A 12,951-nucleotide genomic window follows, 5' to 3' on the forward strand; every position below is an offset into this window, starting at 1 on the left:
ACATTTGTATGAGAAGACAGATTTTAGGGATGTGTCATGTTTTGACAAACATTGCTCTCGCTCTGCCACATTTCACCAAAAATGCAGAGGTGTAACATCAGCAGTTATGGTAGGACTGAGAAGCATCCAGTGCAAAATGTGTGACATTTCTAATTTAAAACTGAGAGATTCCAATGTTTTTTTGTTTTTTTATTCACATACCGGTGCGTCAATCGGATCAAATGAAATGAGATCCAATTGATTTTGATGTCTACTTTTTAATTGTTAAAATCTACATTTAGCTCTTTCTTCATTTGTTTCTTGCTGTTACAGCTAATGAAGATTGAATCTGAAAGACTCAGGAGATGAATTACAGAGTATTTGAACTGAAACCTGGTCAACTGCTTGGAAGATAGCTATGCTCACAAGTATACCACCAACACTCACGTGATCCACTGTGGCCTGGCAACATCGACCTGTCAATGCATATTCTCACCGTCATTGCTGGCGACTGCAAAACAATGTCTTGAAATAAATGGCTCGTTGGTCTAGGGCTATGATTCTTGCTTTGGGTGCGAGAGGTCCCGGGTTCAAATCCCGGACGAGCCCTTTTGAAGAGCCTTTAACAATGTGAGACAGGCGGATCTTGGGCAACTGGTTGGAGGGGCGACTGCTACCACTGGAGCGCAGGACCAGGTGGACAAGTGATTAAGGCAATGGACTGCTAATCCATTGTGCTCTGCACTAGTGGGTTCAGCATCGCACAACATGTATTAATTTCTTCCTTGGTTAAAAAACCTGTCCTTTTACCGGGACATAGGTTACCTTCAGACGAGTCCCTTGACACTTGTGGGGGTCGTAGAGCAAAACTGAGAACAGCATTGTGTTTGTGAGAGTCTCCCCTTTCCAAAGAATGGGCAAACTATTTTGTAGGTCAAACCGTTCTGAAGCTATAGACATTTGTATGAGAAGACAGATTTTAGGGATGTGTCATGTTTTGACAAACATTGCTCTCGCTCTGCCACATTTCACCAAAAATGCAGAGGTGTAACATCAGCAGTTATGGTAGGACTGAGAAGCATCCAGTGCAAAATGTGTGACATTTCTAATTTAAAACTGAGAGATTCCAATGTTTTTTTGTTTTTTTATTCACATACCGGTGCGTCAATCGGATCAAATGAAATGAGATCCAATTGATTTTGATGTCTACTTTTTAATTGTTAAAATCTACATTTAGCTCTTTCTTCATTTGTTTCTTGCTGTTACAGCTAATGAAGATTGAATCTGAAAGACTCAGGAGATGAATTACAGAGTATTTGAACTGAAACCTGGTCAACTGCTTGGAAGATAGCTATGCTCACAAGTATACCACCAACACTCACGTGATCCACTGTGGCCTGGCAACATCGACCTGTCAATGCATATTCTCACCGTCATTGCTGGCGACTGCAAAACAAGGTCTTGAAATAAATGGCTCGTTGGTCTAGGGGTATGATTCTCGCTTTGGGTGCGAGAGGTCCCGGGTTCAAATCCCGGACGAGCCCTTTTGAAGAGCTTTTAACAATGTGAGACAGGCGGATCTTGGGCAACTGGTTGGAGGGGCGACTGCTACCACTGGAGCGCAGGACCAGGTGGACAAGTGATTAAGGTAATGGACTGCTAATCCATTGTGCTCTGCACTAGTGGGTTCAGCATCGCACAACATGTATTAATTTCTTCCTTGGTTAAAAAACCTGTCCTTTTACCGGGACATAGGTTACCTTCAGACGAGTCCCTTGACACTTGTGGGGGTCGTAGAGCAAAACTGAGAACAGCATTGTGTTTGTGAGAGTCTCCTCTTTCCAAAGAATGGGCAAACTATTTTGTAGGTCAAACCGTTCTGAAGCTATAGACATTTGTATGAGAAGACAGATTTTAGGGATGTGTCATGTTTTGACAAACATTGCTCTCGCTCTGCCACATTTCACCAAAAATGCAGAGGTGTAACATCAGCAGTTATGGTAGGACTGAGAAGCATCCAGTGCAAAATGTGTGACATTTCTAATTTAAAACTGAGAGATTCCAATGTTTTTTTGTTTTTTTATTCACATACCGGTGCGTCAATCGGATCAAATGAAATGAGATCCAATTGATTTTGATGTCTACTTTTTAATTGTTAAAATCTACATTTAGCTCTTTCTTCATTTGTTTCTTGCTGTTACAGCTAATGAAGATTGAATCTGAAAGACTCAGGAGATGAATTACAGAGTATTTGAACTGAAACCTGGTCAACTGCTTGGAAGATAGCTATGCTCACAAGTATACCACCAACACTCACGTGATCCACTGTGGCCTGGCAACATCGACCTGTCAATGCATATTCTCACCGTCATTGCTGGCGACTGCAAAACAAGGTCTTGAAATAAATGGCTCGTTGGTCTAGGGGTATGATTCTCGCTTTGGGTGCGAGAGGTCCCGGGTTCAAATCCCGGACGAGCCCTTTTGAAGAGCCTTTAACAATGTGAGACAGGCGGATCTTGGGCAACTGGTTGGAGGGGCGACTGCTACCACTGGAGCGCAGGACCAGGTGGACAAGTGATTAAGGTAATGGACTGCTAATCCATTGTGCTCTGCACTAGTGGGTTCAGCATCGCACAACATGTATTAATTTCTTCCTTGGTTAAAAAACCTGTCCTTTTACCGGGACATAGGTTACCTTCAGACGAGTCCCTTGACACTTGTGGGGGTCGTAGAGCAAAACTGAGAACAGCATTGTGTTTGTGAGAGTCTCCCCTTTCCAAAGAATGGGCAAACTATTTTGTAGGTCAAACCGTTCTGAAGCTATAGACATTTGTATGAGAAGACAGATTTTAGGGATGTGTCATGTTTTGACAAACATTGCTCTCGCTCTGCCACATTTCACCAAAAATGCAGAGGTGTAACATCAGCAGTTATGGTAGGACTGAGAAGCATCCAGTGCAAAATGTGTGACATTTCTAATTTAAAACTGAGAGATTCCAATGTTTTTTTGTTTTTTTATTCACATACCGGTGCGTCAATCGGATCAAATGAAATGAGATCCAATTGATTTTGATGTCTACTTTTTAATTGTTAAAATCTACATTTAGCTCTTTCTTCATTTGTTTCTTGCTGTTACAGCTAATGAAGATTGAATCTGAAAGACTCAGGAGATGAATTACAGAGTATTTGAACTGAAACCTGGTCAACTGCTTGGAAGATAGCTATGCTCACAAGTATACCACCAACACTCACGTGATCCACTGTGGCCTGGCAACATCGACCTGTCAATGCATATTCTCACCGTCATTGCTGGCGACTGCAAAACAAGGTCTTGAAATAAATGGCTCGTTGGTCTAGGGGTATGATTCTCGCTTTGGGTGCGAGAGGTCCCGGGTTCAAATCCCGGACGAGCCCTTTTGAAGAGCCTTTAACAATGTGAGACAGGCGGATCTTGGGCAACTGGTTGGAGGGGCGACTGCTACCACTGGAGCGCAGGACCAGGTGGACAAGTGATTAAGGTAATGGACTGCTAATCCATTGTGCTCTGCACTAGTGGGTTCAGCATCGCACAACATGTATTAATTTCTTCCTTGGTTAAAAAACCTGTCCTTTTACCGGGACATAGGTTACCTTCAGACGAGTCCCTTGTCACTTGTGGGGGTCGTAGAGCAAAACTGAGAACAGCATTGTGTTTGTGAGAGTCTCCTCTTTCCAAAGAATGGGCAAACTATTTTGTAGGTCAAACCGTTCTGAAGCTATAGACATTTGTATGAGAAGACAGATTTTAGGGATGTGTCATGTTTTGACAAACATTGCTCTCGCTCTGCCACATTTCACCAAAAATGCAGAGGTGTAACATCAGCAGTTATGGTAGGACTGAGAAGCATCCAGTGCAAAATGTGTGACATTTCTAATTTAAAACTGAGAGATTCCAATGTTTTTTAGTTTTTTTATTCACATACCGGTGCGTCAATCGGATCAAATGAAATGAGATCCAATTGATTTTGATGTCTACTTTTTAATTGTTAAAATCTACATTTAGCTCTTTCTTCATTTGTTTCTTGCTGTTGCAGCTAATGAAGATTGAATCTGAAAGACTCAGGAGATGAATTACAGAGTATTTGAACTGAAACCTGGTCAACTGCTTGGAAGATAGCTATGCTCACAAGTATACCACCAACACTCACGTGATCCACTGTGGCCTGGCAACATCGACCTGTCAATGCATATTCTCACCGTCATTGCTGGCGACTGCAAAACAAGGTCTTGAAATAAATGGCTCGTTGGTCTAGGGGTATGATTCTCGCTTTGGGTGCGAGCGGTCCCGGGTTCAAATCCCGGACGAGCCCTTTTGAAGAGCCTTTAACAATGTGAGACAGGCGGATCTTGGGCAACTGGTTGGAGGGGCGACTGCTACCACTGGAGCGCAGGACCAGGTGGACAAGTGATTAAGGTAATGGACTGCTAATCCATTGTGCTCTGCACTAGTGGGTTCAGCATCGCACAACATGTATTAATTTCTTCCTTGGTTAAAAAACCTGTCCTTTTACCGGGACATAGGTTACCTTCAGACAAGTCCCTTGACACTTGTGGGGGTCGTAGAGCAAAACTGAGAACAGCATTGTGTTTGTGAGAGTCTCCCCTTTCCAAAGAATGGGCAAACTATTTTGTAGGTCAAACCGTTCTGAAGCTATAGACATTTGTATGAGAATACAGATTTTAGGGATGTGTCATGTTTTGACAAACATTGCTCTCGCTCTGCCACATTTCACCAAAAATGCAGAGGTGTAACATCAGCAGTTATGGTAGGACTGAGAAGCATCCAGTGCAAAATGTGTGACATTTCTAATTTAAAACTGAGAGATTCCAATGTTTTTTTGTTTTTTTATTCACATACCGGTGCGTCAATCGGATCAAATGAAATGAGATCCAATTGATTTTGATGTCTACTTTTTAATTGTTAAAATCTACATTTAGCTCTTTCTTCATTTGTTTCTTGCTGTTGCAGCTAATGAAGATTGAATCTGAAAGACTCAGGAGATGAATTACAGAGTATTTGAACTGAAACCTGGTCAACTGCTTGGAAGATAGCTATGCTCACAAGTATACCACCAACACTCACGTGATCCACTGTGGCCTGGCAACATCGACCTGTCAATGCATATTCTCACCGTCATTGCTGGCGACTGCAAAACAAGGTCTTGAAATAAATGGCTCGTTGGTCTAGGGGTATGATTCTCGCTTTGGGTGCGAGAGGTCCCGGGTTCAAATCCCGGACGAGCCCTTTTGAAGAGCCTTTAACAATGTGAGACAGGCGGATCTTGGGCAACTGGTTGGAGGGGCGACTGCTACCACTGGAGCGCAGGACCAGGTGGACAAGTGATTAAGGTAATGGACTGCTAATCCATTGTGCTCTGCACTAGTGGGTTCAGCATCGCACAACATGTATTAATTTCTTCCTTGGTTAAAAAACCTGTCCTTTTACCGGGACATAGGTTACCTTCAGACGAGTCCCTTGACACTTGTGGGGGTCGTAGAGCAAAACTGAGAACAGCATTGTGTTTGTGAGAGTCTCCCCTTTCCAAAGAATGGGCAAACTATTTTGTAGGTCAAACCGTTCTGAAGCTATAGACATTTGTATGAGAATACAGATTTTAGGGATGTGTCATGTTTTGACAAACATTGCTCTCGCTCTGCCACATTTCACCAAAAATGCAGAGGTGTAACATCAGCAGTTATGGTAGGACTGAGAAGCATCCAGTGCAAAATGTGTGACATTTCTAATTTAAAACTGAGAGATTCCAATGTTTTTTTGTTTTTTTATTCACATACCGGTGCGTCAATCGGATCAAATGAAATGAGATCCAATTGATTTTGATGTCTACTTTTTAATTGTTAAAATCTACATTTAGCTCTTTCTTCATTTGTTTCTTGCTGTTGCAGCTAATGAAGATTGAATCTGAAAGACTCAGGAGATGAATTACAGAGTATTTGAACTGAAACCTGGTCAACTGCTTGGAAGATAGCTATGCTCACAAGTATACCACCAACACTCACGTGATCCACTGTGGCCTGGCAACATCGACCTGTCAATGCATATTCTCACCGTCATTGCTGGCGACTGCAAAACAAGGTCTTGAAATAAATGGCTCGTTGGTCTAGGGGTATGATTCTCGCTTTGGGTGCGAGAGGTCCCGGGTTCAAATCCCGGACGAGCCCTTTTGAAGAGCCTTTAACAATGTGAGACAGGCGGATCTTGGGCAACTGGTTGGAGGGGCGACTGCTACCACTGGAGCGCAGGACCAGGTGGACAAGTGATTAAGGTAATGGACTGCTAATCCATTGTGCTCTGCACTAGTGGGTTCAGCATCGCACAACATGTATTAATTTCTTCCTTGGTTAAAAAACCTGTCCTTTTACCGGGACATAGGTTACCTTCAGACGAGTCCCTTGACACTTGTGGGGGTCGTAGAGCAAAACTGAGAACAGCATTGTGTTTGTGAGAGTCTCCCCTTTCCAAAGAATGGGCAAACTATTTTGTAGGTCAAACCGTTCTGAAGCTATAGACATTTGTATGAGAATACAGATTTTAGGGATGTGTCATGTTTTGACAAACATTGCTCTCGCTCTGCCACATTTCACCAAAAATGCAGAGGTGTAACATCAGCAGTTATGGTAGGACTGAGAAGCATCCAGTGCAAAATGTGTGACATTTCTAATTTAAAACTGAGAGATTCCAATGTTTTTTTGTTTTTTTATTCACATACCGGTGCGTCAATCGGATCAAATGAAATGAGATCCAATTGATTTTGATGTCTACTTTTTAATTGTTAAAATCTACATTTAGCTCTTTCTTCATTTGTTTCTTGCTGTTGCAGCTAATGAAGATTGAATCTGAAAGACTCAGGAGATGAATTACAGAGTATTTGAACTGAAACCTGGTCAACTGCTTGGAAGATAGCTATGCTCACAAGTATACCACCAACACTCACGTGATCCACTGTGGCCTGGCAACATCGACCTGTCAATGCATATTCTCACCGTCATTGCTGGCGACTGCAAAACAAGGTCTTGAAATAAATGGCTCGTTGGTCTAGGGGTATGATTCTCGCTTTGGGTGCGAGAGGTCCCGGGTTCAAATCCCGGACGAGCCCTTTTGAAGAGCCTTTAACAATGTGAGACAGGCGGATCTTGGGCAACTGGTTGGAGGGGCGACTGCTACCACTGGAGCGCAGGACCAGGTGGACAAGTGATTAAGGTAATGGACTGCTAATCCATTGTGCTCTGCACTAGTGGGTTCAGCATCGCACAACATGTATTAATTTCTTCCTTGGTTAAAAAACCTGTCCTTTTACCGGGACATAGGTTACCTTCAGACGAGTCCCTTGACACTTGTGGGGGTCGTAGAGCAAAACTGAGAACAGCATTGTGTTTGTGAGAGTCTCCCCTTTCCAAAGAATGGGCAAACTATTTTGTAGGTCAAACCGTTCTGAAGCTATAGACATTTGTATGAGAATACAGATTTTAGGGATGTGTCATGTTTTGACAAACATTGCTCTCGCTCTGCCACATTTCACCAAAAATGCAGAGGTGTAACATCAGCAGTTATGGTAGGACTGAGAAGCATCCAGTGCAAAATGTGTGACATTTCTAATTTAAAACTGAGAGATTCCAATGTTTTTTTGTTTTTTTATTCACATACCGGTGCGTCAATCGGATCAAATGAAATGAGATCCAATTGATTTTGATGTCTACTTTTTAATTGTTAAAATCTACATTTAGCTCTTTCTTCATTTGTTTCTTGCTGTTGCAGCTAATGAAGATTGAATCTGAAAGACTCAGGAGATGAATTACAGAGTATTTGAACTGAAACCTGGTCAACTGCTTGGAAGATAGCTATGCTCACAAGTATACCACCAACACTCACGTGATCCACTGTGGCCTGGCAACATCGACCTGTCAATGCATATTCTCACCGTCATTGCTGGCGACTGCAAAACAAGGTCTTGAAATAAATGGCTCGTTGGTCTAGGGGTATGATTCTCGCTTTGGGTGCGAGAGGTCCCGGGTTCAAATCCCGGACGAGCCCTTTTGAAGAGCCTTTAACAATGTGAGACAGGCGGATCTTGGGCAACTGGTTGGAGGGGCGACTGCTACCACTGGAGCGCAGGACCAGGTGGACAAGTGATTAAGGTAATGGACTGCTAATCCATTGTGCTCTGCACTAGTGGGTTCAGCATCGCACAACATGTATTAATTTCTTCCTTGGTTAAAAAACCTGTCCTTTTACCGGGACATAGGTTACCTTCAGACGAGTCCCTTGACACTTGTGGGGGTCGTAGAGCAAAACTGAGAACAGCATTGTGTTTGTGAGAGTCTCCCCTTTCCAAAGAATGGGCAAACTATTTTGTAGGTCAAACCGTTCTGAAGCTATAGACATTTGTATGAGAATACAGATTTTAGGGATGTGTCATGTTTTGACAAACATTGCTCTCGCTCTGCCACATTTCACCAAAAATGCAGAGGTGTAACATCAGCAGTTATGGTAGGACTGAGAAGCATCCAGTGCAAAATGTGTGACATTTCTAATTTAAAACTGAGAGATTCCAATGTTTTTTAGTTTTTTTATTCACATACCGGTGCGTCAATCGGATCAAATGAAATGAGATCCAATTGATTTTGATGTCTACTTTTTAATTGTTAAAATCTACATTTAGCTCTTTCTTCATTTGTTTCTTGCTGTTGCAGCTAATGAAGATTGAATCTGAAAGACTCAGGAGATGAATTACAGAGTATTTGAACTGAAACCTGGTCAACTGCTTGGAAGATAGCTATGCTCACAAGTATACCACCAACACTCACGTGATCCACTGTGGCCTGGCAACATCGACCTGTCAATGCATATTCTCACCGTCATTGCTGGCGACTGCAAAACAAGGTCTTGAAATAAATGGCTCGTTGGTCTAGGGGTATGATTCTCGCTTTGGGTGCGAGAGGTCCCGGGTTCAAATCCCGGACGAGCCCTTTTGAAGAGCCTTTAACAATGTGAGACAGGCGGATCTTGGGCAACTGGTTGGAGGGGCGACTGCTACCACTGGAGCGCAGGACCAGGTGGACAAGTGATTAAGGTAATGGACTGCTAATCCATTGTGCTCTGCACTAGTGGGTTCAGCATCGCACAACATGTATTAATTTCTTCCTTGGTTAAAAAACCTGTCCTTTTACCGGGACATAGGTTACCTTCAGACGAGTCCCTTGACACTTGTGGGGGTCGTAGAGCAAAACTGAGAACAGCATTGTGTTTGTGAGAGTCTCCCCTTTCCAAAGAATGGGCAAACTATTTTGTAGGTCAAACCGTTCTGAAGCTATAGACATTTGTATGAGAATACAGATTTTAGGGATGTGTCATGTTTTGACAAACATTGCTCTCGCTCTGCCACATTTCACCAAAAATGCAGAGGTGTAACATCAGCAGTTATGGTAGGACTGAGAAGCATCCAGTGCAAAATGTGTGACATTTCTAATTTAAAACTGAGAGATTCCAATGTTTTTTAGTTTTTTTATTCACATACCGGTGCGTCAATCGGATCAAATGAAATGAGATCCAATTGATTTTGATGTCTACTTTTTAATTGTTAAAATCTACATTTAGCTCTTTCTTCATTTGTTTCTTGCTGTTGCAGCTAATGAAGATTGAATCTGAAAGACTCAGGAGATGAATTACAGAGTATTTGAACTGAAACCTGGTCAACTGCTTGGAAGATAGCTATGCTCACAAGTATACCACCAACACTCACGTGATCCACTGTGGCCTGGCAACATCGACCTGTCAATGCATATTCTCACCGTCATTGCTGGCGACTGCAAAACAAGGTCTTGAAATAAATGGCTCGTTGGTCTAGGGGTATGATTCTCGCTTTGGGTGCGAGAGGTCCCGGGTTCAAATCCCGGACGAGCCCTTTTGAAGAGCCTTTAACAATGTGAGACAGGCGGATCTTGGGCAACTGGTTGGAGGGGCGACTGCTACCACTGGAGCGCAGGACCAGGTGGACAAGTGATTAAGGTAATGGACTGCTAATCCATTGTGCTCTGCACTAGTGGGTTCAGCATCGCACAACATGTATTAATTTCTTCCTTGGTTAAAAAACCTGTCCTTTTACCGGGACATAGGTTACCTTCAGACGAGTCCCTTGACACTTGTGGGGGTCGTAGAGCAAAACTGAGAACAGCATTGTGTTTGTGAGAGTCTCCCCTTTCCAAAGAATGGGCAAACTATTTTGTAGGTCAAACCGTTCTGAGCTATAGACATTTGTATGAGAAGACAGATTTTAGGGATGTGTCATGTTTTGACAAACATTGCTCTCGCTCTGCCACATTTCACCAAAAATGCAGAGGTGTAACATCAGCAGTTATGGTAGGACTGAGAAGCATCCAGTGCAAAATGTGTGACATTTCTAATTTAAAACTGAGAGATTCCAATGTTTTTTAGTTTTTTTATTCACATACCGGTGCGTCAATCGGATCAAATGAAATGAGATCCAATTGATTTTGATGTCTACTTTTTAATTGTTAAAATCTACATTTAGCTCTTTCTTCATTTGTTTCTTGCTGTTGCAGCTAATGAAGATTGAATCTGAAAGACTCAGGAGATGAATTACAGAGTATTTGAACTGAAACCTGGTCAACTGCTTGGAAGATAGCTATGCTCACAAGTATACCACCAACACTCACGTGATCCACTGTGGCCTGGCAACATCGACCTGTCAATGCATATTCTCACCGTCATTGCTGGCGACTGCAAAACAAGGTCTTGAAATAAATGGCTCGTTGGTCTAGGGGTATGATTCTCGCTTTGGGTGCGAGAGGTCCCGGGTTCAAATCCCGGACGAGCCCTTTTGAAGAGCCTTTAACAATGTGAGACAGGCGGATCTTGGGCAACTGGTTGGAGGGGCGACTGCTACCACTGGAGCGCAGGACCAGGTGGACAAGTGATTAAGGTAATGGACTGCTAATCCATTGTGCTCTGCACTAGTGGGTTCAGCATCGCACAACATGTATTAATTTCTTCCTTGGTTAAAAAACCTGTCCTTTTACCGGGACATAGGTTACCTTCAGACGAGTCCCTTGACACTTGTGGGGGTCGTAGAGCAAAACTGAGAACAGCATTGTGTTTGTGAGAGTCTCCCCTTTCCAAAGAATGGGCAAACTATTTTGTAGGTCAAACCGTTCTGAGCTATAGACATTTGTATGAGAAGACAGATTTTAGGGATGTGTCATGTTTTGACAAACATTGCTCTCGCTCTGCCACATTTCACCAAAAATGCAGAGGTGTAACATCAGCAGTTATGGTAGGACTGAGAAGCATCCAGTGCAAAATGTGTGACATTTCTAATTTAAAACTGAGAGATTCCAATGTTTTTTAGTTTTTTTATTCACATACCGGTGCGTCAATCGGATCAAATGAAATGAGATCCAATTGATTTTGATGTCTACTTTTTAATTGTTAAAATCTACATTTAGCTCTTTCTTCATTTGTTTCTTGCTGTTGCAGCTAATGAAGATTGAATCTGAAAGACTCAGGAGATGAATTACAGAGTATTTGAACTGAAACCTGGTCAACTGCTTGGAAGATAGCTATGCTCACAAGTATACCACCAACACTCACGTGATCCACTGTGGCCTGGCAACATCGACCTGTCAATGCATATTCTCACCGTCATTGCTGGCGACTGCAAAACAAGGTCTTGAAATAAATGGCTCGTTGGTCTAGGGGTATGATTCTCGCTTTGGGTGCGAGAGGTCCCGGGTTCAAATCCCGGACGAGCCCTTTTGAAGAGCCTTTAACAATGTGAGACAGGCGGATCTTGGGCAACTGGTTGGAGGGGCGACTGCTACCACTGGAGCGCAGGACCAGGTGGACAAGTGATTAAGGTAATGGACTGCTAATCCATTGTGCTCTGCACTAGTGGGTTCAGCATCGCACAACATGTATTAATTTCTTCCTTGGTTAAAAAACCTGTCCTTTTACCGGGACATAGGTTACCTTCAGACGAGTCCCTTGACACTTGTGGGGGTCGTAGAGCAAAACTGAGAACAGCATTGTGTTTGTGAGAGTCTCCCCTTTCCAAAGAATGGGCAAACTATTTTGTAGGTCAAACCGTTCTGAGCTATAGACATTTGTATGAGAAGACAGATTTTAGGGATGTGTCATGTTTTGACAAACATTGCTCTCGCTCTGCCACATTTCACCAAAAATGCAGAGGTGTAACATCAGCAGTTATGGTAGGACTGAGAAGCATCCAGTGCAAAATGTGTGACATTTCTAATTTAAAACTGAGAGATTCCAATGTTTTTTAGTTTTTTTATTCACATACCGGTGCGTCAATCGGATCAAATGAAATGAGATCCAATTGATTTTGATGTCTACTTTTTAATTGTTAAAATCTACATTTAGCTCTTTCTTCATTTGTTTCTTGCTGTTGCAGCTAATGAAGATTGAATCTGAAAGACTCAGGAGATGAATTACAGAGTATTTGAACTGAAACCTGGTCAACTGCTTGGAAGATAGCTATGCTCACAAGTATACCACCAACACTCACGTGATCCACTGTGGCCTGGCAACATCGACCTGTCAATGCATATTCTCACCGTCATTGCTGGCGACTGCAAAACAAGGTCTTGAAATAAATGGCTCGTTGGTCTAGGGGTATGATTCTCGCTTTGGGTGCGAGAGGTCCCGGGTTCAAATCCCGGACGAGCCCTTTTGAAGAGCCTTTAACAATGTGAGACAGGCGGATCTTGGGCAACTGGTTGGAGGGGCGACTGCTACCACTGGAGCGCAGGACCAGGTGGACAAGTGATTAAGGTAATGGATTGCTAATCCATTGTGCTCTGCACTAGTGGGTTCAGCATCGCACAACATGTATTAATTTCTTCCTTGGTTAAAAAACCTGTCCTTTTACCGGGACATAG

The 12,951-nt window shown here is 42.9% G+C and overlaps 12 non-coding genes across 12 annotated transcripts; all 12 read left to right on the forward strand.

Moving 5' to 3' along the window:
* Window positions 1-1,451: 1,451 nt before the first annotated feature.
* Window positions 1,452-1,523, forward strand: trnap-ugg (transfer RNA proline (anticodon UGG)). The gene has a single exon. It is a non-coding gene; the product is annotated as a tRNA-Pro (tRNA).
* Window positions 1,524-2,386: 863 nt separating this feature from the next.
* trnap-ugg (transfer RNA proline (anticodon UGG)) lies at window positions 2,387-2,458 on the forward strand. Its single transcript has one exon. It is a non-coding gene; the product is annotated as a tRNA-Pro (tRNA).
* An 863-nt stretch (window positions 2,459-3,321) lies between these two features.
* Window positions 3,322-3,393, forward strand: trnap-ugg (transfer RNA proline (anticodon UGG)). The gene has a single exon. It is a non-coding gene; the product is annotated as a tRNA-Pro (tRNA).
* Window positions 3,394-5,191: 1,798 nt separating this feature from the next.
* trnap-ugg (transfer RNA proline (anticodon UGG)) lies at window positions 5,192-5,263 on the forward strand. Its single transcript has one exon. It is a non-coding gene; the product is annotated as a tRNA-Pro (tRNA).
* An 863-nt stretch (window positions 5,264-6,126) lies between these two features.
* On the forward strand, window positions 6,127-6,198 carry trnap-ugg (transfer RNA proline (anticodon UGG)). The gene has a single exon. It is a non-coding gene; the product is annotated as a tRNA-Pro (tRNA).
* An 863-nt stretch (window positions 6,199-7,061) lies between these two features.
* On the forward strand, window positions 7,062-7,133 carry trnap-ugg (transfer RNA proline (anticodon UGG)). Its single transcript has one exon. It is a non-coding gene; the product is annotated as a tRNA-Pro (tRNA).
* Window positions 7,134-7,996: 863 nt separating this feature from the next.
* trnap-ugg (transfer RNA proline (anticodon UGG)) lies at window positions 7,997-8,068 on the forward strand. Its single transcript has one exon. It is a non-coding gene; the product is annotated as a tRNA-Pro (tRNA).
* An 863-nt stretch (window positions 8,069-8,931) lies between these two features.
* trnap-ugg (transfer RNA proline (anticodon UGG)) lies at window positions 8,932-9,003 on the forward strand. Its single transcript has one exon. It is a non-coding gene; the product is annotated as a tRNA-Pro (tRNA).
* Window positions 9,004-9,866: 863 nt separating this feature from the next.
* trnap-ugg (transfer RNA proline (anticodon UGG)) lies at window positions 9,867-9,938 on the forward strand. The gene has a single exon. It is a non-coding gene; the product is annotated as a tRNA-Pro (tRNA).
* Window positions 9,939-10,800: 862 nt separating this feature from the next.
* On the forward strand, window positions 10,801-10,872 carry trnap-ugg (transfer RNA proline (anticodon UGG)). Its single transcript has one exon. It is a non-coding gene; the product is annotated as a tRNA-Pro (tRNA).
* Window positions 10,873-11,734: 862 nt separating this feature from the next.
* Window positions 11,735-11,806, forward strand: trnap-ugg (transfer RNA proline (anticodon UGG)). The gene has a single exon. It is a non-coding gene; the product is annotated as a tRNA-Pro (tRNA).
* Window positions 11,807-12,668: 862 nt separating this feature from the next.
* On the forward strand, window positions 12,669-12,740 carry trnap-ugg (transfer RNA proline (anticodon UGG)). The gene has a single exon. It is a non-coding gene; the product is annotated as a tRNA-Pro (tRNA).
* The last annotated feature ends 211 nt before the right edge of the window (window positions 12,741-12,951 follow it).

The sequence above is a fragment of the Oncorhynchus mykiss genome, chromosome 15, assembly GCF_057628025.1.
Source record: "Oncorhynchus mykiss isolate SJ-2025 chromosome 15, ASM5762802v1, whole genome shotgun sequence".
Lineage (NCBI taxonomy): Eukaryota > Metazoa > Chordata > Actinopteri > Salmoniformes > Salmonidae > Oncorhynchus > Oncorhynchus mykiss.